Here is a 25,128-nt window from a genome sequence, read left to right as displayed (position 1 = left end):
CGCTTTGCAATTCGGTTATGGAAAATTTCATGAAAAGGATATTGCCCTGTAAGCGTAGCCGTGGTGGTCATTTGCCTGATGTTATTTTCCACTATTAACGGCATACCTTCCTGTTTATAATCAAATAAACATCCGATCATTTATATTAAAAAATAGCATTTTTCTTTGAATATGAAAATAACACCTCTTATTGGAAAAACCTTTAGTAGGCTCAACTGCTACTTATTCAGAACCGATTCAGGCAAAATCAAAGTATCAGCAGCATCTGAGTAAATCTCCCATGAAACTTATCGTCGCTCCACATGCTCACCTAAATCCCTCCATTTCAATGCTCTCCCTCTAGACTCATACCAGCAGATGGCATCTACATATGTATCAGTTTTAGTTTAGTTAGTATTAGTTTAAGGCGACCAGCTTAAACACATTTTAGAAAGCTGCTACAACAACGAAAATTTAATGTTAATGCTCTTGCTTTCAATTATCAAAATTCAATAGAATTGGTAAAGTTCGTGAAATTTTAATTCCACGAAAATATGGTATGCAACAATGTTTTCTGATTTCAGCCATTTTCGCTGTTTAAAATAAACAAATATGCAAGTGTTCTACTACTAATTCGGTGGTGTACAAAACGAACGTTGGTTGTTGTCCCATTGATATTGAACATTTCTAGAAATTATTTAGTTTTGTTAGTTTGTGCATCCAATCTGCGTTTTCTATGCCATAACAGAGCCTAAAATGATTGCTGATATTTTCTTTCCAAAAAAAAATATTGATTTCAGTCGAAACTTTTATTAGTCCACCCGCTAGCTAATCCCTTTCGGAAAATAAAAATCAATGCTACACAGGAAATGCTTAATTTCCTGCACATAAACAAATATCCTGACTGCTTGGAATTATGAGAACTTATCGCTTGTAAGCATATTTAGGGATGCAAATTTTTTCTATGTTTACAATCCAGGGATTTCCGAGATTTAATGATGACAATCCCGAGGTACCGGGATTAGTACCGGGGTCTAGATATTCATTGTTTTGCAACAACTTTACTCACAAAAAATTCACTTAATATTGTTTTGAGGCTCTCTCATAATATAATAAATAATAAAAAATAGATAAAAACTGGAAAGGGTTTAGCTTTTTTATTTTATTATTTTATTTTCTTTGTAACAAAACAAAAAAACAATTGTTAAATTTATACGCAGTTAATCACATTTTAGCGCGTACATATCTGATTAAAATTAAAATTGAAGTAATTCAAAAAAAGTCGAAAAAAGTTCGATGCAAGGAAATTAAAAAAGTAGACAAATGTGCTTTTAAGAAGTTCAGGTATTTTTGCATCTCGAATAATAGGACTATGAATAAGTTCGTGCGGTTTTTTTCGAAATTTGAAACTTTATTGACGTAAAATGGTTACAAATTTAATATTCAAAATATTGTCCATCGCTTACTACTACTTTTTCCCATCTTTCTGGCAATTCACGGATTCCCTTTGTGAAAAATTCGGTCGGTTTTGCCGCAATCCACGAATCGATCCATTTTTTGACTTCATCGTAATTACGGAAGTGCTGGTCAGCCAGGCCATGTTGCATCGATCGGAAGAGATAGTAATCGGATGGCGCAAGGTCTGGACTATACGGCGGGTGGGGTAGGACATCCCATTTGAGCGTTTCTAAGTATGTTTTGACCACTTGTGCAACATGTGGCCGAGCATTGTCATGTTGCAAAATAACTTTGTCGTGTCTATCGGCGTATTGCGGCCGTTTTTCTCGCAGTGCTCGGCTCAAACGCATCAATTGTCGTCGGTAGACATCCCCCGTAATCGTTTCATTCGGTTTCAGTAGCTCATAATACACAACACCCAGCTGGTCCCACCAGATACACAGCATAACCTTCAGGCCATGAATATTCTGCGCCGACGTCGATGTTGAAGCATGGCCAGGGTATCCATACGTTGCCCGACGTTTTGGATTGTCGTAATGGACCCACTTTTCATCGCCAGTCACAATTCGATGCAAAAAACCCTTTCTTTTGTGCCGTTGAAGCAGTTGTTCGCATGCCATAAAACGGCGTTCAACGTCTCTTGGCTTCAATTCATACGGCACCCAATGGCCTACCTTTCGGATCATTCCCATGGCTTTTAAACGTTTGGAAATGGTTCATTGATCAACTCCCAAAGTTTTTGCAACCTCTTCTTGCGTTTGAGCCGGATCTTGATCGAGCAATTCCTCCAATTCGGTATCCATGAACTTTGGCGGCGCACCCTCGCGTTCTTCGTCTTCCAAGCCAAAATCACCACTTTTAAAGCGTGCAAACCACTTCTGGCACGTTCGCTCAGATAGAGCATGCTCACCATAAACTTCCACCAAGATACGATGACTTTCGGCTGCTTTTTTCTTCATATTAAAATAATGAAGAAGAATTCCCCGCAAAAACACATTATTTGGCACGAAATTCGACATTTTCAAGTGTGGTAAAAATATTGTTGTTTACGCTTCAAATAAAAAACTTATACTGACGTTTGTGCCTTACGACAGTAGCTCTCCAATGAATGTTTGGAAATGTGGATCGATGGAATAATAATCAAGTTACGCCATCTGTTGTAAAACCGAAACGAACTTATTCATAGTCCTAATAAATTAAATAAATATTAATTTAATAAATTAAAAATAAAGTAAGTCAATGCACCCTTTTACGACATCAATATATTGTATATATGTATGTTTGAATTTAAGAGAAAGCAAAAAGAAAAACATAGACAAAGTTACATTCAATGCTATTTTTTTCTATACAAAGAGATTTTACTGTCCAGTTACTTTTCAGTAAGAAATTAGAAAATTACTAATCCCGAAAATTTCGGAATTGCTGCTTTTTTTCTAAGAAAAGGGGATATTTCTGTCTCCATTTCCAGAAAGAAATTATGAAGTTACAAATCCCGAAAAGTTCGGTATTGCTGCTTTTTTCTAAGAAAAGGGGATTTTTCTGTCTCCATTTCCAGAAAGAAATTTTGAAGTTACAAATCCCGAAAAGTTCGGTATTGCTGCTTTTTTTCTAAGAAAAGGGGATATTTCTGTCTCCATTTCCCGGAAGAAATTACAAATCCCAAAAGTGCGGTATTGCTGCTTTTTTCTAAGAAAAAGGGATTTTTCTGCTTCCATTTCCAGAAAGAAATTTAGAAATTACAAATCCCGAAAAGTTCGGCATTGCTGATTTTTTCTATAAAAGAGATTTTTTCTCTCTCCATTTCATCTGTTGCGTAAGAAATTCGAAAACTCCAATCCCGAAAAGTTCGGGATTGCTACCTTTGTCTATGAAACGGGGACTTTTCTGTCTCCATTTCATCTGTTGCGTAAGAAATTAAAAAATTCAAATCCCGAAAATTTCCGGATCGCTACTTTTGCCTATGAAAAGGGATTAAGGGGTTAGGCCACTCTAGGATTTTCAAAATATCGAAATTTTTTTTTTTTGCTTAAAAGATGCTTTAAACTCTTTAGAATATAAAACAAAAAGTCCTATGCGTGAAAAAAATGTTTATCTCTAATATTTCGCACTTTTGCGCGAGCGCCTCTGACGTCTCTGACACGACTATTCAAATTTAAACCGTGTTTATCTCAAAACGTGATTTTTCGAAACTGCACGCAGCATAACACAAACAATTTTTAATATTTTCACTTGTAATTGTACAAGGAACTTTAGAACATTATTCCGCACTGAAATACGTACGGATTTTTTTATTAATTAATTAGAAAAATTTTTATAAACAATTAACGGTTCCATTTTAGATGAAAAATTCTACTTTTGACTTCAAACATCTGCAAAATACACAAATTTCAATATTTCTAAAATCCCGTACGTATTTCTACAGCTATACTCACGTCGATTGAGAAGAATTTTTTTAATTTGGTTTAGGTGGACATTTACGTCAGTTGTACTGCGTGCCGTGAAGTGCCTTTTTCGCAGGGCGCGTTCAGAGATTCACTCCAAAGGCGCCATTTTGTAATATTTTTCAATAAAATTATTTGTAATTACACTTAAATACATGCTTAATAATATACTTAAAAAGTTTTTTCCTAGCACCTTTCTTTTCTACAGTAGCTAGAGTGGCGTAACCCCTTAAGACATTTTAAATCTCGAAAATCTCGGGACTACTGGTTTTTTATGAAAGGGATTTTTCCATTTCCATGGGTAGAAAGAAATTTGGAAATAAAAAATCAAGCACATTTCGGGATTGCTGCTTTTGGCCCGAAAATTTTGGTATTGCTGGCAAGTAGACCCGATATTTTTGGCACTTTAAAAATATGAGAATCCCGAAAAATTGGGATCCCGAAAAAACGGGGTTGATATTCGTATTATTTATACACATATTAGGTGTGCTCATTTATTTGTATGTGCAACAGCGCATTGTGGCATTATTGTTACCAATGCATGTGTGCTCGTATGCATGCGCATATACATACATACATACATACATACATACATAGATACTTATGTAAGCACTGGCTTTATAAATCTGTGGATACTCGTATACTGTAAGTATACAGTCCTTCCCATACTGTAAATATCCGTATGTAGTCCTTGACCATTTGATATTTGGCGTATTGCAGCTGTGTGCGCTTTTGTTGTTGCCTGCTACATTTGCTTCATTAAATATGTAGTGGCCAAGAAAATGCATACATACGAGCATATACATACAAACATGCACATAATATTCGTGTATGTTGATGACAGCGTAAATTGAAAATTTTATTTGTTTAGATTTTTATTTTGTATGAACAGCTTTTCATGTTAGTTAAAATATTAAGCTGCTGCATGGGTTCTGTTGCAGAGTAAAAATATATACTTACTTACATTTATAATGCTAACCTTCTGAATTAAATAATGATACATTCTCAGTCTATCTGGTAGTCACGGCTCCCAGTGTAAATATATTTTATTGTGGAGTTTTTTTGGAGCTCCCTCCAATGAACGAATCAATCAGGTTGGGCGCGTAAATGAAAAATTTAACAAGCATTTCATATAGAAATATTCTAAGCTCATTAAACGTAAGGGAATTGTGCTCCATCACAACAATGCATGACCAAGTTTGGTCGGCCAATGAAAATCTTTCAAGACTATCTTGTGAAGTAGCGCGACTCCAAATGGTTGGGTCACGTTGATCAGAGATTATGGAAATAGAAAAAGATGGATAAATTTCAGGCTTTCTGTATGACTCCTTTCTCATTTTGCTGCATCTATTCGTTTCTTGTCCATCCTTGATATAGACACTGACTACTGATAGTGCATCCCTCATCTCTGTTTTAAGCTCCAGTTTCTCCTCTAGTTTGTTTATTTAATTATTTAAGAATTGCTTCAGAAACAGGCTCTTAAAACAATAAGAACTTAAGGCATCAAGCCATTTTTTTGATATCTGGGGTTTCATACTCTAATTTGTACTGTGGTTGGTTTTAATGCGTTGTCCCACATATACGAGTAGATAGATAGCGAGGATGTCTGCAGTCGGCTTCTGTTTATTATAAGAATGTCTTTCGTGGTAGATGGTTGGTTGGTTAGAGTGGGGATTCAACCAGAATCCAACTAGAAACTATAAAGAAACAAGCAATACGAATTCTTCTTCCCAGTAAATATTTTTGATTTCATTTCAAATATTGTTGTTGTTGTTGTACCAGCATAAACATTCCTTATAAATATTTGGGGCATATTTCGAGAGTGGCAGTCCTTGGCCCGACATAAATACTGGTCGTTCCGATAATGTAGAAACGAGTGGCGACTATCAATTCCTCACATAAGAGGCTTCCGCTGCCATCTCCCAAGGAAGCTAATTTAAGCCAGCACTCCAACAATCCAACACTAATTTGCCGTACTCCTATTGGGACTATCCACTGTTTGCAAATTAGTTGCTTATTAACTCATCTACTTTAAAGTTTACTGGTTGTTCTGTGGGCGCTGCAAATATTTGTTCAAATAAGGAGTTTGCGCATTTTTTTGCTTTGGTTTGAGGACGAAATTCAAATAGTTAAAATGGGATCAAAGATGCCCCATTTCATTAGATAACTTCTGCCGCCTTTAGAGAATATTTCATAATTCCGCGCTTAAATTATTCTTAAAATTTTTGATGCTGGCATTGTTATAAAGGAGCACTGCACCCGGATATAAATCAGGGTCGATCCGGCTACGTAGAATGGACTGCCGTGGGAACGTCTTACTATTTCTAATTCTGACTGCTTCTGTTTGATCACCTGATTGAAACTGATTAGTCGTTGAAACAAAGATCCGAATCACATCTTTGTTGTAAAGATACCAGCTCACAGTAGATGACTGTTTCCCATGTAAGCAAAAAAGGATTCTATCGTCTAGAGCCGGGGTCTCCAAACTACGGCCCGCGGGCCAAATCCGGCCCGCTAGTGGCATCCATCCGGCCCGCAACAGCTTAAGGGGGAAACCGGTTTAGATCGATCAAAAAATCGATTATTTTTATTGCATAAATCGTTAGTACATATAACTACTCAAGAATATGTGGTAAAAATTTTAAAGCGAAATTCGCATTATTCCCGACTCTATGAGCACTTAAGTGACTGCCCGTCCGTGCCGCACCGTAGCGCGCGTTAGTTAGAACGACGTTTTTCTCGAAACTACTTTTTTTCAACTGGTGGGCATTCTAGCTTAAGAAGTTATCGACCAATCGTTCTAAAATTTTTCGGAATTTTTTTATTTATTCAATTCTAATCTATATGAACCTAATTTTGGGATTATATTATTATTTAAAATATGGGTTTTTAAGCAAAATAGTTGAAAAATATGGTATAATAAAACTACTTTGTGTTCAAGCGCCTCAAAAGAGTGCAATTTTCAATATTGTTTTACCCCAATTAGGTTCATATTCTTAGGAAATATGTTGTTAAAAAAAAAAAATGCTGTTGATTTCAGAGAAAAATTGCAACTTCAGGAATTCCCACCAGCAAGACTTTCGGATGGCGATCGTCCATGGACAGCACGCTCTAACGCCACTATCTCCCGCGGAAATGGCTTCAAAAAATTTAAAAGTGAACCTAAAAATATAAATAAAATATCCTCTAAACTTAAACAATTTCTGATTATTCCTTCTTTGTTCAAAAAATTCGCGAAAAACACCAACATTTTGGCTTCCTAAACAGGTTTCCGCCCTTAAGACTAGTGTCATCAATATGGCTCACGACAGCTAATGTTTTAATGTTGTTACTATTGCTGTTATTATTAATTTGTATGTGCGCCTGGTGCGGTAAATTTGAATAAACCGATTTTGCTGGCGTTTCGTCTGTTAACTTGTCTGTCAGACCGACTAACGGACTAACTATTCCCTTATGCCTACCCCCTCTAACCCCTGCCCCTTTGTCGGATTTTGGATGGCAGAAAATCAAGGAAAATAGAAATATTTTGCCTAAAATTGTTTCAGAACTTCGTTGCCAAATTTCTTGACATCCTCCATTCATAAATTTATTTCTGTTGTCTTCAGAAGAAAAAAAAACAATAAAAAATTTCCTAAATATGCCACCTGTTGTGGATAGCTGAAATAGATATGACGTACTATAGTACATAGTAGCACTACTTGCCACTAGATGCCTGTTTGCTTAGGTGTGCAGAAAAATTAAAATTGTTTTGGCCATTGGAACATTCCGAACAAATTATTATGGCCCTAGGGTTTCAAAGTTGCGAGACCCCAGGCCCTAAGGCTTCAAAGTTTGAAGACCCCTGGTCTAGAGTCAAGATAATCGTGTACCAATCCGTCCTATGTATAACTGCAAACGCTGTTCCCATATGGTCCAACATATCCCCATCCCGCATGGAAAAAATATAATTTTTGAACTCAAATGTCACAGAGTGTGCACCTCACTTTACAGAATACCATAAAGTGATTGCACAAAATATTATTCTAATAGTCACCTCTAGGAAATATCCAAAGTTCTCAGATTGGATAATCACATTATTGATCTCATAAGGAAGCGCATACGAAAATACCGCAACTGCGATGTAAATAATCGCATAAGTGGGTAATTCTACACTAACGACGAGTGCATAAAAAACTCTCTGAAACTATGATTTTTTTCACCCAAAACTTTTATCTATATTGACAAAACCAAGATAAATCTATTAAATCATCCAAAGTGGAAGGAAATTAACTTCGATTCGAACTGAGTAGCCTTTCAAAGATTCTAAAGCAAAAGGTCGAATATACACATTCATATGTTTTTTATTTGTATCGTCTGTTTTTATCTTATACCCATAAATTTGTTATTTGTATAATGTTTTTGTGACTTTTTTCATTATATTCCCAAAATATAATCTGCATTTGTATTTATTAATGATTAGTGGATAAACTTTTTTAGCCATAATTATTATCCCCAAAGTGTACAATTCATGTTAATCACAGATGCTGAGAGCACAACTTGGAACACTGTGTCTTATCTCTCTTAATTCCTGTCCACTCTGGTGTGACATAGTGCCTCTACTTTGACTTGACTTGGAAAGATTCGACTTTGACTTCTCTGTAGGATTTTCCTGCAGCCTTAAGTTCGAGTTTTTCGAGTATTCTCTTCCAAGTGCAAGTACTGCCTCGCGGTTCCAATCGCGTGCTTGCTTGCATATTTCTGTGGGATTCTTTCGAAGAGTATGCCCAATCCACCTCCACTTCCTCTGCTTTATTTCACTCTGGATGGGTAACTGCTTACAATTCGCCCAAAGCTCTCTGTGGTTCATTGCCTTGGGCTACCAAATCCGCAATAAACGTCTTAAGCATTTGTTGACAAAAGCTTGCGGCTGCATTGTATCTTGCATTAATATTTAAGTTTATTAATCTTGTTTATTTACATCACGAAAATTTATGCACAAAATCTTTACAAATACACATAATTCACAAAAAAAAACAGAAAAACTTTTTTGGAATAGTTTTCCGCTGTTCTTCTCATAAACTTATAGTTTTCATCGCCTGTTACTATTCGCTTGAAAAAAAAGCTGTCGTTGTTAAGGTGTAAGTTTGCAGGCGTCAGTTGAGTTCAATATATTCGTTTGCGTGAATTCGTGTGGCGGCCAAACATCTTGAATTTTATAAACTATTTTCTGGCGCGCGATATCCCAGCAAAACGAACCAGCATAAGCCCTCTTCAAATCGCTATTTCCCCCGCTCGCTATCTTTATCCGCGATTAACTTGATTTTAATTTGCATGCGAAAGCAACAACAAAGTTTTCGAGTAACATTAGACTGATATAGAGCACTGCCTTACCAACACATACCCAATTTAAGGTAGCTCTCTTTTGCGTTCCCAACATATCGATGGTTTTCGAGAAAAGCGACACAACTCAAAATTAACTCAAGTTCGGAGTTTTGCCGATAAAAGCAAAAATAAGCTACAGAGTTTATATATTTTTATCTGGAAAAGCGTCATAAGCGAATCTTGAAGCAATTCTGAGAGATGGCGTTAGTGTCGTTTTGTCAGGTGATCGAATTAACGCGTCAATTATCTAGAAAACTGACCCACCTCAGTATTTTGTATTTTTGAATTATGTCACTTTTCTCGAAAACCATCGATATGTTCCCCATTTGCTAACTTTTGGCGAAAAGAAGAGGTCTATAAGAACAAGCTCGTACAACAGAGCGACCAGCAGGGTACCGCCGCACAGCTGAGCCAACCCCCTCAGGCAATTTACGATGTTAAGCAGGGCTGCGCTCACTCTCCGCTTTTATTTATAGTCACTCTCGCCATGATTTTCGAATGCTTTTATTTCGCTAAACGTGCCATACGTACGTTGTTTCGAATCCCCGTGCCATACAAAGAAAACTAAATGAGAAGCTTGAAAGCTTACGCGGATGACATAATTTTGTTATAACGACACTCTTGGTGATGTGGAGGAATTCGAGTACCTAATCAGCGTTCTTACACCTGAAGGGGGTATCCCGAGGGATGTAAATAATCGCCTAAGCAAGGCTAAGCGGGCATACGCTTCTGTTTCGAGAGTATGGAAATCCCCCACAATTAATCGAATAACAAAATGGAAAATATTTAAAACTTGTGTAAAAACAGTGCTCCTTTACGGTAGCGAAACGTGGCACACAACGAAAACCACACAAGAAGTAATATTTTGTCAATCGCTGTTTTCGGAGAAAAATGCGAATTTTCTAGCCACGAACGATTTCAAATCAAAGACTATGGGAAATCACGAAACAAAAAGGCGCTAGAAATATGGGTGAATCGGGCACACGCTAACAAAGGACGCAAAAAACGTCGCACATTTGGCCTTAGAATGAAACCCGATCGGTGCAAGAAGCAGAGCGCATCCAAAAACTACGTGGATGTGTGCAGTTAATTATGAAGCATACAAACCGTTTAGTGAATTACTATACATGACTCGTAATAGAGAGGGCTGGAAATGTTTTGTATGATAGATAGGCTAAGTTCCTAATTTTATAATGTAAATCATAATTGGCCGCAGTAGCCGAATGACTTGGTGCGTGACTCTTTTTTGGAATTCGGAGTACGTTGGTTCGAACTTCCGTGCAAAACCAAAAGGAAAAAAAGTTGTTTCTACAAGGTGCTACCAACTTTACACTGCTTGTATCTGTAAAACAGCTCATGACATCAACGTCAAAATTGTTATAATGACAGTTCAATATATTGTTTATAAGCCATCAAAAGCATTTGCGTCGCAGTTTTGTTGAATTTTTTTTTCTGTGATGGAATTCAAACGTAATAGTGTGATTGCGTTATATTTGGCTGGAAAATCACAACCAGCCATTGTTCGTGAGCTCAGTCACCTCAAAGTGAATTAAATGTTTGTGTATCGCACTATAAAATGTTACAATGATACTGGTGGCATTGCAAAGCACTATGGAGGTGGCGAATTTCCTAACATTTTGTTTTCTGATAAAAAAATTTCCTAATTGAGCAGTTCATAAAAACTCAAAACGATCGTTTTTACTTGACCGAACGCTCATACGAGAATTTGAGCCTACGTATGGCCACTCGAAGCAATTTCCCATCGCAAGTAATGGTGTGGGCCGCAGTGACCGCTGATGGACGCTCTCCAATCGTTTTTATTAAAGTGGGGATTCTTCCAGAATCCAACTAGCGCTTCCGCGCCATTTTGTTGCCACATCCTCGTTGCCAACTTGTTTAACGGTTTTTTACAGCATAACTATATCCAGTCTGTGCGGTTGAGGAACCTTATTAGGTTGTTAACGTCTAAGCCAGATAGTTGTTCGAGACTCTCGAACAGCGGTTGGCCCAGAGTCAACATTCTGTCCTTCCATAGGGCAGGGCATTCACAGAGGAAATGGAAGATTGTCTCCTTTTTCTCCGGTTTTTTACAACTGTGACAGTATGTATTGTGAGGGATATCCATTTTGGCTGCTTGTTCTCCCATAGACCAAAAGCCAGTTATGACTGCCGTTAGTCTCCAGGCGTCCCGTCGTTTCATTCTTATTAATGCCGACGATTGCTTGAGGTTGTAGGTGGGCCTGGTGTCAAAGTGAATGCGACTTATTATCGGGAAAATGTTTTAGAAGCTGCTTTAGAGCCGTGAACACGCAAACATTTCGGTCGTAGACCATGGACGTTCCAACAGGACTCGGCACCGTTTCATAAAGCTCGTGTGAACCAAGAATGGTTAAAAAATCATGTTCCACACTTCATTTCGTCCACACAATGGCTTCCGAATTTGCCAGACGCAAATCCGATGGACTTTTCCATCTGGTCCATTTTGGAGACCAAGGTGAGGACTAAAAAATATACCAGTATGGATGCGCTGAAAAAGCGATTATACGCGAATGGGCCAAAATACCTCACGATCACATATCGAGCTAAAGTGAATATATGTTAAAATTGTAATCATTTTTGAACAATTTTGTCTTTGAAATCAATAAAAACTAATTTCACATAAAAAAGTTATGGTGTTTTGAATAGGTAACACTTCATATCGTTCACCCTGTAATAGTGGTCATCCCTCGGCAGGCAATGGCAAACCTCCGAGCATATTTATAACATGAAAAATCTCCTCATAAAAAAATATCTGCCGTTCGGAGTCGGCTTAAAACTGTAGCTCCCTCCATTTGGGGAACAACATTAAGTCGCACACCACAAATAGGAGGAGGAGCTCGGCCAAATTCCTAAACACGCCAATTAATAATAATAATAATAAGTTTTTGGCTAATCCTCGGATTTTGGTGCTCCTTGGATGGCCCGACTCCACATTTTGCATGATTTAATCGATACTTTCGAGGATTAACCCAGTACAGCGCATCTTACCTTCGACGTCCATATTAACAGAATGCAATGTTTGAAATTACCACTTTGCTGTTGTTCCCCAAATGGAGGGAGCTACAGTTTTAAGCCGACTCCGAACGGCAGATATTTTTTTTTATTGGGTCAACAAACAGCATTTTTTTTGGCCCCCTGCTACGAATATTCATCTTGGTCGTAGTGGTACTAAAATATTCATATTTTTCAAAACTGGGTTCAGCAAGCAAACAACTGACAGAGAATAATTTTTTTCAAGTACTTGTATACGAGTAATATCACCTTTAAATCGCCGATAAGTATCGAATGATGCGATGTAGGTATATAAGCCACAGCTCATGACTTACTGAAGGCATCTAGCGAAAAATGCTCAAAACTGTTTACTACGCCAATATATTGGCTAGAGTTGTCTTAAATAATGAAAGCAGGTAATATTTAGCTTAGAGCCGTTTTTTGATTAGCGAAAACCAAATATCAAAGTATGGATAACTTTCCACCACATCTGCATACTTAGAATTAAAATAGGAATTTAGTGCCACATTTTAACAAAAGTCTCAGTGCAGATTTACATATATTTTAACAGTCTAAAATATTGAAAAGAAAATCCAATAATTCCAAAGAAACAGAGAAAATTATTTCTATAAGTAGTTAAGCAGAACAATTAGAAAATTTCAGTTGGTGGCAGAATTCAGTAGCGAAACTGAAAAGCTGCACATGAAATAACAAACACGAAAAAAGTCGATGAAATACGCGCAAAAGAAGAGCAACGAGAAATTAAGTGAGCACTGAGTAAAACAATAACAACAATAAAAATAAAGAATACAAGATAAAAACAAAAACAGCAACAACGACACGACGCCAGTGAGCCGAAATCAAAAGCGAAGTATGACAAACAATGAAAAAAGTAAAAAATAGCGTAGAAAAATTGGAAACAGGATGCTGACACCGACGAGAAGAGAAAGACTGCTGATGAGTAGACGAGCGCATCGGTTGTAAGGCGCAATGCAGGGCAAGGGCGCACAAATAGCCGAACGCAAACGGGCATACCATGCCAGCGACCTACGGCTATATGTACGAGTACAGTGAGCAGACGCCACTACGTATACGCAATCAGGACCGTCAAATAAAGCGAGAAGGCAGACACACACATATACACGCGCGCTTATACTTTACAATACATACATACTTTAACAGCTCACACACATAGGTGAGTTCAATTATGTCTATTCTACTAAGATTGGACTGCTGTGATGTGACGCTGAAGTTGTAGTCCAACGACGCTGCGCAGCGCTGAAGCGAGTTGAGTGAAAATGAATTGGGAGTTGTGTTGTTATGACACCGGCGCATTGCCGCCGGCGACGCTGCTGCCGATGATGCCGCTACTTCAACACGATTGTAACTGGAGTTCTGACTGCGAAAGCTGCTAAGGTTGTTGGCTTAGCTAGCAGAATTCGAGTGCTGATGTTGCGCCTGCTGCTGTTGAATAAACTGTATTTATTGCATGTGTTGTTGTTGGAGTTACTGCTAGAGCTGCTACTGTTATTGTTATGGTCGTCGTAGCTGCTATTAGGGCTGCCACGCAACGTACTTTTCTCTACTCACTTAGAGCCGTGTAAGAACGCTGCTTCACTTATACACACGCGCACATATCTGTACATATGTGTACATATGAACAGTTAGTTATACTTTTCTCGCTACTGCTGTATGGTGTTCGTGCAATGTTGCAGACGAAGTAGCAGCAGTCAAGCAAAAAACAAAAAAAAAACACAAGCTTAGTTGTGAAAAAATAATTTTTTCCTGCTGCTTCTTCGCATCAATTATATGTGGCTGCCTACTAATACACAAACAAAATTAGATAATTTTGCACAAATTAATATTTTTTCATTAGCCAACTATATTTTTCTACCAAGCTTTTGATGTTGAAAATTTTCGCATTCTTAATGCTACATACACGCGTACACATATACTTTTTCATAAATTATTTTCTACTGCTCCGAAATTTCAATTTGCTGCATTCTTTTCCTTGCCTCCCTCACTTACTTTTTGCGTTTTTTCATTCACATTTTCGTCTTAAAAATTTTCCACTCACATTAATTTTGCTACATTTTCAACTTTCTCGCAATACTTTATTTTTATTGTAATTTTTTTCAGCCAACATAAAAAAATTCCTTTTGCTACTTTCTGTTGCAATTTTTTCTAGCTTTTCTAGCAAACGCGTTGATTTTGCGAACGATTTCGATTATTAACTGCGCATTGGACGCGTTCCACAATGAGACTGACTGCTGCGAGCAAGGAAGCTGTGCAGCTTAGTTGGGTGGACGTTCACAGTCACACACATACACACAGGCAAAACTGTGTGTGTATATGCCTTCGTTGTTGGCTGCTGGCATCCGATGCCTTCATTTCGGACTCGGCCAACACGAATTGGGATGTGCGTTGAGAAGATTGGAATTATATTTGGCAGCAGCGGTAGGCGGCGAGGTAGTGTTGTACGGTGTGTACAGCAAAGAAGAATAGAACAACAAAATAATAAAAAAGCATTAATAATAGCAGTAACACCGAGCAGCGCTGCATTGAGGTAGTCGTTAACTCTCTAAGCAGCCGCAGCAGCAGCAGCACTGCCAGCACGGGTGGCATTTTGCAGCAAGGCAGCAACGTCGCCGGTTAAGCCACCGGCGAAGAACTCAGTGACGTTGCCGCTATTTCGGATTTCAGATTTCGGGCTCTCGGTCGCTTTGCGGTCGACAATCGTATTACTTTCTTTGATTGCATCGCTTTGTTTGCTATTCGGTGCTTTGATTTGGTTTTTGTTTTTTGTTTGCAAATTGAATTTCGGGGTGGGAGTGTGTAATGAGCTGTTCTGTAACGGAAATTATTGTATCTCGAGTGCAGTGGTCAACACTGCAAGCAGCTGCGACTGCTGCACACTCATATGCAGCTGTTAATAAGATTTTGATAATAATTGAGCTACATTCTAATTAGAATTCTAGTTTGAATTTCGGAAAAGCTACGCTGTGATATTTCGGAATTTCGGTTCTATAGGAAGTAAATTTGATTGCTATGCGTTCGCATTTAGTTTTCAATCATGCCTTTATTGAGGTCAAGAGTATTCGAGAGAAAGTTGATCACGTTAATATTCTAAATATAGAGAGTTGATATTAAGAAGAAGATAAAGGACTGCTTTATACACCACTAAACCATTTTTGGTTTTCTAAAAAACACATTTTTATGCACTGCGATATTTGAATAGCTATGGCACTAAAACTTGTTGACAATTTATTTGTTTCTCATTTAGTATGAATAATTTTGTATCAAAATATATTTCATTCTGTTGTGAAAAACCTTAAGTCGAAGCTTAAAACTCTGCAAGAATTAAAACAAAAAATTCCAACAAATTTTCATAAAAATTTGAAAATATTATAAACCCAAGCTTAAAACATTGCGAAAATTAAAACAAAATTGTGACGAATTCTCAAAAAAATTTCCAATTTTTATAAACCGAAGTTTAAAACATTGCGAAAATTAAAAAAAAAAATTCCGATAAATTTTCAAAAAAATTTCAAATTTTTATATACCAAATTTCAACATATTTTTATAAACCGAAGTTTAAAACATTGCGAAACTTTAACAAGAAAAAAGTTTAAACAAATTTCCATAAAAATTTCAAATTTTTATAAACCGAAGATTAAAAAAAAATCCGAAAAATTTTCAAAATTTCACATTTTTGTATACCGAAGCTTAAAACTCTGCAAAAATTAAAAAAAAAATCCAACAAGTTTTCATAAAAATTTCAAATGTTTATAAATCGAAGTTTAAAACTTTGCGAAAATAAAAGAAAAAAAATCCGTTAAATTTTCAACAAAATTTCAAATTTTTATATACAAAATTTCAACATATTTTTATAAGCCGAAGTTTAAAACATTGCGAAACTTGAACAAGAAAAAAGTTTAAACAAATTTCCATAAAAATTTCAAATTTTTATAAACCGAAGATTAAAAAAAATCCGAAAAATTTTCAAAATTTCACATTTTTGTATACCGAAGCTTAAAACTCTGCAAAAATTAAAAAAAGAAAAATCCAACAAGTTTTCATAAAAACAATTTCAAATTTTTGTATACCGAAAAGTTTTAAAAAAAAAATTTCAAATTTTTGTATACCGAAGCTTAAAACTCTGCAAAAATTAAAAAAAAAATCCAACAAATTTTCATAAAAATTTCAAATGTTTATAAATCGAAGTTTAAAACTTTGCGAAAATAAAAGAAAAAAAATCCGTTAAATTTTCAACAAAATTTCAAATTTTTATATACAAAATTTCAACATATTTTTATAAGCCGAAGTTTAAAACATTGCGAAACTTGAACAAGAAAAAAGTTTAAACAAATTTCCATAAAAATTTCAAATTTTTATAAACCGAAGATTAAAAAAAATCCGAAAAATTTTCAAAATTTCACATTTTTGTATACCGAAGCTTAAAACTCTGCAAAAATTAAAAAAAGAAAAATCCAACAAGTTTTCATAAAAACAATTTCAAATTTTTGTATACCGAAAAGTTTTAAAAAAAAAATTTCAAATTTTTGTATACCGAAGCTTAAAACTCTGCAAAAATTAAAAAAAAAATCCAACAAATTTTCATAAAAATTTCAAATGTTTATAAATCGAAGTTTAAAACTTTGCGAAAATAAAAGAAAAAAAATCCGTTAAATTTTCAACAAAATTTCAAATTTTTATATACCGAATTTCAAATTTTTATAAATCGAAGTATAAAACATTGCGAAATTTAAACAAAAAAAGTTCAAACCAATTTTCATAAAAATTTAAAATTTTTATAAACCGAAGTTTAAAACATTGTGAAAATTTAAAAAAAGTTCCAACAAATTTTAAATCAAAGTTTAAAACATTGCAAAATTTAAACAAATAAAAAGTTCAAACAAATGTTCAAAAAAATTTCAAATTTTTATATAGCGAATTTAAAACTTTACAAATTGAAGTTTATAACATTACGAAAAATAAAAAAAAATCCAACATATTTAAAAACAAAATTCAAATTTTTATAAACCGAAGTTTAAAACATTGCGAAAATTAAAAAAAAAATCCCAACAAATTTTCAAAAAAAATTTAAAATTTTTATAAAACGAGGTTTAAAACATTGCGAAATTTAAACAAATAAAAACACATTTTCATAAAAATTTAAAATTTTTATAAGCTGAAGTTTAAATCATTGCGAATTTAAAAAAAAAAATCCGAAAAATTTTCAAAAATATTAAAAATTTTTGTATACCGAAGCTTAAAACTCTGCAAAATTAAAAAAAATTCCAAGAAATTTTCATAAAAGTTTCAAATTTTTATAAATCGAAGTTTAAAACATTACGAAAAATAAAAAAAAATCCAACAAATTTTCAAAAAAAAATTCAAATTTTTATATAGCGAATTTAAAATTTTCATAAATCGATGTTTAAAAGATTACGAAAAATAAAAAAAAAATTCCAACAAATTTTCAAAAAAAATTCAAGTTTTTATATACCGAAGTTTAAAACATTGCGGAAATTAAAAAAAATCACAAACAAATTTTCAAAACAATTTAAAATTTTTATAAACCGAAGTTTAAGACATTGCGAAAATTAAAAAAAAAATTTCAACATATTTTTATAAACCGAAGTTTAAAACATTGCAAATATTGAAAAGAAAAATCCCAAAATTTTTCATAAAAATTTTCAAAAAAAAAAAAAAAATCGAGGCTGCAGTTTTATAGCCCCCTAAATTCTGGTATAATAAAGTTCAAGTAGAAAGTAGCTTAAAAATCGCGTTGAGTTTTGACAATTTTTTTATTGCTGATGGTCTCTGATGGCACAACACCCAACAATACCTCAGCCAGACACCCTTTTGCGAATAAACCTGGGTAGTGTTGGGTTGAGTACGTGCCTCGTTTTTGCTTACTTTTTCTTCCCCATATGACATAGCATTCCAATAGCAGTAGTGAGATGGTGTTTCTGGAATCGAAAAGGGTTACTAAGCCATATCCAGGCCTGTGCAGATAACTGCGAAGTTTCAAATGACCTTCTAACCTTCTGCTAATGAGCATTTCAAGTTTGTTCTTAAAAAGGTTTATGAGATGTTTAACATTCATTAAACGCATCTTTACTGGAGACGAGACGTGGGTTTATGAGTACGATACACAATCCAGGCGAGCGAGTGAGTAGAGAGCTCCGAATGAACACAGACCAAAAAAACCATATAATTTTCAGTCAAAAAAGAAAGCGATGCTCACATTAGGAATTTTTGGCAAAAGGTCAGACAGTTAATAAGAACTATTAATTGGGCGTTATGAGATGTTTATGTGAAGCAATTCGCCAAAAAAAAGAAAGAGTTTGTGAGAAAACAACTCATGGATTTTGCACCTTGATAACGTATAGACAGACGCACAGTGCCATCATTAGCCGTAGCTGTTTGATCAAGAACGAAACGACAACTATCGAATTCACCTGATATGACGACGAAAAAAAAAATATTATGGGAAACGCCTTTTAACAACCGAAGGAAGTAATGAAAGAAATAGAAAACGGCTCTGAGGGCTATACCGAAAATAGAATTCCAGAAATTTTACAGGAGCTGGATCAAGCAGGCATATGGTAAGTGCGTTGCAGTTTGAAGGCGATAATATCACTTTTGAGGAATAAAGTTGAAAATTTTGAATTTTCTGCATATAGGTATTCTGGTAAATTTTCGATCAAGCTGGTATATCCTCCTGGCAACTTTGCTTGACCACTATTTGCTACTAACTTGAGTTCCGCAGTCTTAGCTTTTCACCTCTGAGCTCTTTCTCGATGGTATGCAGACCCATAGTCAGGAAAGGCTCAGAACCTGTTGGCTGTAGCCACTCTAGGAAGCACAGGCGCTGCCTCATTCCTGGATATACCCTCCAAAACTAGATTGAAGATTTAACCTCAAGAAATGCAAAGACTTAGAGTGCCGCCTAAGTGCCGCTCGAAATGACATTCCGCTCATTCTGGATGATTATTTTCAGATTTAGCTCTTCACGTAAACTTCTGCCGGGAAGATACTTGGAAAAGTGTCCTTTAGCATAGGCAGCTTTCTTTGCTGGTCAAATATTCCAGCGCCTGTGCCTTGGGGCATTTGCGAGCCATCTGGGTACTCTTGAAGTGTTAGCCTCAAGGGCAGGCGATTTGTTTTATTGCCCAGTTCAGCCTTGATGAAGCCTCCATCATGTGAAAACTAAATCCTATATTTAAATTTTCCACACTACCTTCGCACAGTATGCGCGTAATATTTAAGGGTCAAAAAAAGTTTTGTAAACATTTAAAACAAGAATTTTTGAGTGTCATTTGTATGCTCTGTCTATATTTTTCTCCTACCATCAATTATTAACTCTCTTTATCATACATATATATAGATATATATACATTAGGGCGGGTCGAAAATGTGTGTGGAATGATTTTTTTCTACAATGTTCCCAGCAGATCCGGATTTTACATAAAACTTCAAGAAAAAAGTACGTGAGAGTATAAGTTTTCACAGCTTTAAAGTCGATCTCGAACAATCCGCTTTTTCAAGGAAGCTATCTTTATGTAATAAAAAAATAGGGTAGGAATTTCGGCTAAGCAAATAGAATGTAGAAAAAATACACCTCGTGTTGAATGATATAATATAGAAGCAAAATAATTGCAAATGTGTTATTTATAAAAAGAAATTATTAAAACATTTTTATTAAAAATTATAAAAAAATGTTATTATAATTCAATTTTTATTAACCTTTTTTTTTTATAAAATTTTATAAAATTTTTTTTTTTAATTTATAACAAAAAAAATTTTATAAAAAATGTTTGCAATTTTTTTTGTGATTTATTGGATTTAATTTATTGAAAAAAAATATTATTAAAATTATTAAAAGTTTTTATTAAATTTATTAAAAAATTATTGGATTTAATTTGTTGAAAAAAAATTTTTAATTATTTAAATTTTTTTGCTGCTTAGTTCCCAAAATATTGTACAATTTATTTACTTGTGGGTTCCTCTCAAGTTTAAGTCAAAAAAATTACATACAGTCTCTTGAGGCAATATTAAATTACTTATATTTAATTTTGCTTTGTAGGCTCTTTAATTAAAAAGTTCTCCGAATCTGCTAGTTACGAAGTTCCAAAAAAAAAATGTACCCGCCCTATATAAATATCAGCACTCCTGCGTGCTTTTATTACTTTCCAATAGCATTTCTCGCATTTGTTTGTAATGTAAACAAACATAAGCAGATGCGAAAATTTGCGCTCTCTCCAAACATCACTACAATCCTTGTCACTCATTAACAGTCACCCTCATTTTTGCTTTACAAATTGTGTATAATTTACTGCCCCAGCAGCTACCATTCGCTATTGCGAAATTTGTTATCCTGCGGAGGTAACAAGGCAGCTGACGCTGTAGCTGGCATTGCCATTGAGCTTATAACACAATTACCAATGTGTGTGTATGAGCTTTAAGCCAGCAGGGAAATGCTGTAAAGTTTGAGGCGTAGACAGAACGGCCTTATGGGTGCTATATTCGAACTAGTTGAGGGTGGACCAAAATTGGTTAATTGGGCGAGGTAGTGAAGTAGCGACTAGGTGTCTAAGTACTTGAAGGGAGTGTAATTACCAAAGGCTAGAAAAAACTGGTTATTTTCTTATGCAAAAGAAAGGTCGCGAGCTTTTAAGACGATTAAATGTTGCAGAAGGAAACCAATTCGGAACAAATGGAATGCTGTCCTTTTGTCCTCTAATGTCTATGGGCCTTTACTGTATATACCTATGAAATGAGACTGTTTTCAATATCAAAAAATGGTTACAAATTTAATCTTCAAAATAATAGCGATCGCTAGTGACACATTTTTCCCATCTCTCAGGCAATTTGTGGATGCCGCGCTTAAAAAATTGGCCGTCTTTGGCCCCAAACCAATCATCGAGCCATTTTTTTGCTTCTTCGTGAGAATTGAAGCGCTGCTCCGAAAGTGCGTGGGCCATCGATGCAAACAAATTATAATCGGAAGGCGCCAAGTCTGGTGAGTAAGCCGCATGCACCAGCGGTTCCCAATCGTACGTCTCCATCAATTCCCGAGTCGCTCTTGTTCGATATGGCGGTGCATTGTCCCATTGTCAGTTCATGCGGCACCCATCTCCGACCTTTAAAAACTTGCCCATGTCTTTCAAATGTTTGGAAATGGTTTTTTAGGTCACTCCCAACTGCTCTACCATCGTTTCTTGCGTTTGACTATCATCTTCCTCCAACAATGCTTGCAATTCGGCGTCCACAAAAACTTTTTCGGTGTCGGGCCACGGTCCTCGTTCTCCACGCTAAAATCACTACTTCTGAATTTTTCAAACCACCTGAAGCACTGTGCTCTACTTAGAGCATGCCCACCATAAGCTTCTATAGGCATTTGATGAGTTTGAGAAGCGTTTTTCTTCAATTGATAACTGAAAATCAACGATGTCCGCAAATCGTAGTTTGAAGGCACGAAATTCGACATTTTAAGAGCGACAAAAATGTATTGTTGTATGAAACGTAACAAACAATGAACTGAATATTATTGACAGATGACAGACGAAAAGCCAAACATTTGGAAAGGTTTTAAAATACTCCTAGCGACATCTATGGACTAATAGCTGAAAGTATCATTTCATAGGTATGGGTTGGAAAACTGAGAGAGCTATAATTTGCGTTCTTCTTCTTAATTGGCGCTATAACCGCTTACGCGATTTTGGCCGAGTTTAACAAAGCGCGCCAGTCGTTTCTTTCCCGTGCTAACCGGCGCCAATTGGACACACCAAGTGAAGCCAAGTCTTTCTCCACCTGATCTTTCCAACGCAGAGGAGGCCGCCCTCTTCCTATGCTACCACCAGCTGGTACCGCATCGAATACTTTCAAAGCCGGAGCGCTTGTATCCATTCGGACGACATGACCCAGCCAACGTAGCCGCTGGATCTTTATTCGCTGCGCTATGTCTATGTCGTCGTAAAGCTCATACAGCTCATCGTTCCATCGTCTGCGATATTCGCCGTTGCCAATGTGCAAAGGTCCAAAAATCTTACGCGGAATCTTTCTCTCGAACACTCCAAGCGTCGCTTCATCGGATGTTGTCATCGTCCACGCTTCTGCGCCATACGTTACAATTTGCGTTACGAAAAGAAAAAAAATGAAAAACAAAAAATGTAGACAAATTTACTTATCATAATTATTTGGCACTTTCAATATCAGCTTCAGAAAAGTTTCAGAAATTGATGCAATTAAAGAAAAATAATGTGCGTGTAAATATGAAGTCTAACACCACACTCACATGGAAATCAAAAAGTTTCGAATTGATAGCCTTCTATTGAATTTTATATCTGGATAGAGATAAAGCCAAAAGTCATCGCATTGTTTCGGAAAATACGTTCAAGGAAAGCGTAAATAATTCTGCCAAATCTTGATTGATTTAGATTTCTACGGTGTCATAAGGTAGAGAGAGTCTTACACATTTTTTGGTGTTTGGCCGAGCTCATCCTCCTATTTGTGCAGTGCGTCTTAATGAGGAGCAACAAATGGAGGGAGCTACAGTTTCAGCCAGCCTTTTTATGAGGAGCTTTTTCATGACAGAAGTACATTTGAAGGTTCGCCATTGCCTGTCAAGGGGCGACTGCTATTAGGAAATTCTAAGATGTATTTGGAGAGATATTTTTTTATGCTTTTTCGGACATTCACGTCCCAAAACACAAATTAAAAATTTCATTATTTTGATTCCGTAGATAAAATTTTTAAACATTTTCCCGCACATTTTTTAAGCTTACAGACTTACATCAATCCGAGATAATTTTTTGGGAAGAATAATTTTAAAAAGTTAAATTTATTAAATATAAAAACAATTCACGCCAATCTTAATATTTTTGCGAAATATTGTAGAAAAGGTCTCAAATATTACTGTGCTACTGCTGAGTATCAATTGCTTATGACCGTTGAGGTTACCACTACTGGGGTAAGTTTAACACTGAGATTGACATGTTAGCTAAGTTCAGGCAGCTGGTCAGTAGCTGCCACAGTGGGAGTCAAAAATTGTATTAAATATTCACTTTGCTTTCGATTGCAGATTTATTATTTGATGATATTTAAGTAGCTTCCTCTTTTTGAAAATATAATTTCTTTTTATTTAATCTTAAAATAACACTAGGCAGCAAACAAAAAAAGAAAAAAGTAAAAATAATAAAAAACAAATTAAAGAAATAATAATAAAATTAATAAATAAAAAAATAATAATAATAATAAATAAAACGCCCATCTCTAACATCCCTTTTTTCTGAGGTGATTCTTTCTCCAAGTCACTAAAATTATTACAAGAAAATGTTAAGTGCAACATTCATTTACTAGGTGTTTAATAACTGTGGGACAGGGACTTATTGACAAGTTTGGATACATTTTTTCTTTCCTATTTAATTATAATAACTGTTTTAGCAAAATATAGTTAATTTCCCTACATGAATCACTTACATCTAAAAATGTAATATATAAAAAAAAATGCAAAAAAAAAAAATACAAAAAAAAAAATTATCAAAATTCCAAACTTTTAATCAGAATTAAAACAAAAAAAAAATGAAAAATTATTATTATATATATATTTATTTATAATTTTAAAACATTTTATAAAAACTCCAAACTTCTTTAAATTTTAGAAAAAATTAGAACTATAATTAAAAAAAAAAAAATTAGGTATGAAGGGTTATTATTGTTACTGATTGCTTAATCGCCGATTATGAGACGCATAGTGCCAAAGTCAATCATTTCCACTTTCTTCTGTCGACGACTGCTTCTTTATCCTGCATTCAGGTGAGATTGTAGCTCGATAATTCCTCGTGAAAGGAGGATGTTTTGGGTGGCCCTCTATGCCTTTAGCCTTAAGGGCTCCACTGTAAGACCAACGCTGGTATTTCTGGCGCTGCTTTTCTAAGAGTATGTTCGATCTAGGCCCACTTCCTCTTACGGATTTCAATATTGTTTGTGATCTCATTGCATAGTCTGTGTAAATAAATGTTTGATGTCCAGTTTTCTGGCCACCAAGCGCGTATTATTGTACGGAGACATCGATTTCCAAAAGTTTGCAGTTTGTACGCGATTTCCTGTGTTACTGGCCAGTACTAGCAGCCGTACAATAAAACAAATTTACGCAGGGGTTGAGCCCACTGATTTTTGGTACAAATTTTGCATTGAAGTGCAAGTTTGAAGTGGCTTAAAAAATGTGTTGACTTTTAACAATTTTTTTGTTTGCTATATAACGGGTGATTTTTGAGATATTACTCCTATCTTTTTAAACAGTTGGCTTAAACAGCTGACGCACGTTTCGTGTTTTGTTTCACTGTAAAACATCTCAGTTTGGTCTATAACACAGGCCGACAGCATCTCAGACCCAGAAACCGGACTATATATTTTCGAAGGATTTTGATGCGATGAATCCAAATCTGGCCTCAGAATTGCTCTATCAGCTCTGGTTTTCGAGATATCCTAACCTAAAAGTGCAAAAGACACCGTTTTTGCCCATATTTGAGGTTATGTAGCCTTGCAGATGTTTTCTTTCACCAAAATTAAAGGATGGCATCTTTAAATACAAGCCTTCTTTTTTCAAACGGCATTGAGTTTGCTCAAATATCATTTTTTTTCGCAGAGATATCGCATTTTCCAATTTTCATGTTTCTAAATTTTCTTACACCTGCAAAATCGATTAAGATAACATAGAATGGTGAATGGTGAGCGCTACCGTGAAATGATATCCAACTTTTTTTGCCCAAAATGCAAGAGCTTGACTTGCATGTCATGTGGTTTCAGCAAGACGGTGCCACATGCCACACAGCACGCGTAACAATGG

At 35.5% G+C, this 25,128-nt stretch overlaps 1 protein-coding gene across 3 annotated transcripts in view; it reads right to left on the bottom strand.

The window, feature by feature from the left end:
* The window catches only part of LOC128866043 (tyrosine-protein kinase receptor), an 86,816-nt gene that overhangs the window by 40,679 nt on the left and 21,009 nt on the right, over positions 1–25,128 (bottom strand). The window contains exon 1 of one of the 3 annotated variants that reach the window (XM_054106509.1): positions 14,298–14,515. The exons of 1 other annotated variant lie outside the window; for it this stretch is intronic. The gene's annotated coding sequence lies outside the window, so the exon portion shown is untranslated. Of the gene's footprint in view, positions 1–14,297; positions 14,516–25,128 lie in introns of those variants that run through there. One more of the 3 variants, XM_054106511.1, reaches the window with a different exon arrangement.

This window comes from Anastrepha ludens, chromosome 6, assembly GCF_028408465.1.
Source record: "Anastrepha ludens isolate Willacy chromosome 6, idAnaLude1.1, whole genome shotgun sequence".
NCBI classification, from domain to species: Eukaryota; Metazoa; Arthropoda; class Insecta; order Diptera; family Tephritidae; genus Anastrepha; species Anastrepha ludens.
The sequence above is the reverse complement of the archived record's forward strand: the minus strand, read 5'-3'. Positions and strand labels throughout refer to the sequence as shown.